Here is a 1,674-nt window from a genome sequence, read left to right as displayed (position 1 = left end):
CATTTGCTTGCATAGCCGGAGGAGGCAACTTTGGTGATTAATAACTTAAGTTATACTTCTTAGGTGAGTATAATAATGTTTTAGCACAATCTATATGTACTTAGCAATACGAAAAAAAAATATTGTTATTCTTTAGTATGTTTTAAAAAATAAATAAAAACAAATTTCGGCTCCTTGACCGTTTCTCCCCCAACTTTTCTGGCCTGTATCTTAGGAAATAATTTAGTCAGAAACGTCATATTTTAAGTAAATACACTACTTATAAATGGAAGCACATTCACTAAAATTCAAATTTATTTAAGCGCGGGTTGGTGAGATTTTGGCAAGCAAACACGAGACAAGCACCAAAATAAAAATATTTTAAGGGCGATTAAAAAAAATCCCGCTCTCGATTTTTTTAAACTCTGACCAGTCATTCTACTCTACTTGGGGGTTAATATCAATTAAAAACATTTTGCATTATATTGATGGTGTAATAGATACAGCACCTCTACCGAGCCCCTTCCGCGAAGCTCGGCACGGTGTACCCCTGTGGTGCGACGCAGTTATTGCAACTTCTTACTTTGAGAGAAAAGTATTTTTTTATTCATTCGAGTATAGCAAGTAAACGTTTGTCACATCTTTGGCACGTTATATTAAATTGAGCATTCAATATAATAAATTACACATCATATACAACACAGTTCTGCCTTTATAGGTTTCAAAATTGACAGATTTTGACGCAAACATTTTTTGACGGTGTGCACTTAGAGTTTCTTCCAAGGGGACCCGACAGTCCGTGCCACTTCCAAGTCACAGGTCGAAGCTTCTGATGTTTTGCATAGCCACACATGCCACGACTGAATACCAGGAAAGGCGCGCACTCCCACCCACTCTTCATTTTTGCGTTCACGGAATTCAACAACCTCGTCTTCGTCCAAAATTGTGAAATTCACTCCTTTTAGTTTTTGGGAAAGACTGTTCACCATGCATCTTGCCGACTGTATGGCCTTTCCTGGGAGCTGTTTTAAGTTGTGAAGTGTTGCTTGGTGTTTGACGAGTCCTCCAGCTCCGTCACACGCGTTTTTTTCGTACCCAGTGGCCATTGGGCCTTGGGAAAAACATTGTTTTTGGAATTCATGAAGTTGGAAGCGATTCTTGAAGTGACTGGCGGCACCGTCACTTACATAAGTCAAATGAGAGTACACAGCAAGGTTGTCATCGACCCACTCTTTCACTTTTTGTACAGCCAGACACGCATGAGCGGAGCCATGATGCAAGTCGTCACTGATGACGGCAAAAAGTGTATGTCGACTTTCTAGTCGTCACCACACACGTAAATATTGAGACCTGTTTTTTTTTTTCCCAGTGGTACGCTTGAATGTCGTCAAGAAAGATAACAGTCCAGTTTTCAGCAAAGTCGAAGTGGAAGATAATGCTACCACGCTGCGCGCACTGCTTTTCTTCATAGATGGCTTTTCCTTGCGTCTGTCTGATATGGTTGTGAATGATCCACTTTGAGACCGACACACGAAGCTCTTCCAGAAAAGTGACCGGATCTAAAGTCTTTTTCACGAGCCCGCCTGACTCCCATGATGCCAAAACTATCTCTTCATCCTCGGAAATGTTGAGTTTTTCGAGTGCAAGAGACTGGCCTTTGGGACGATGGTCACATTCGCCTAAAAGGCACTGGCG

The 1,674-nt window shown here is 41.2% G+C and overlaps 1 pseudogene; it reads right to left on the bottom strand.

Annotated features, from left to right (window-relative positions):
- Positions 1-630: 630 nt before the first annotated feature.
- On the bottom strand, positions 631-1,268 carry LOC115329051 (annotated as a pseudogene).
- Between the last annotated feature and the right edge of the window lie 406 nt (positions 1,269-1,674).

Source organism: Ixodes scapularis, unplaced genomic scaffold, assembly GCF_016920785.2.
Source record: "Ixodes scapularis isolate PalLabHiFi unplaced genomic scaffold, ASM1692078v2 PGA_scaffold3__209_contigs__length_174095766, whole genome shotgun sequence".
NCBI classification, from domain to species: Eukaryota; Metazoa; Arthropoda; class Arachnida; order Ixodida; family Ixodidae; genus Ixodes; species Ixodes scapularis.
Note: the sequence above shows the minus strand (reverse complement) of the source record. Positions and strands in the feature narration are given on the sequence as shown.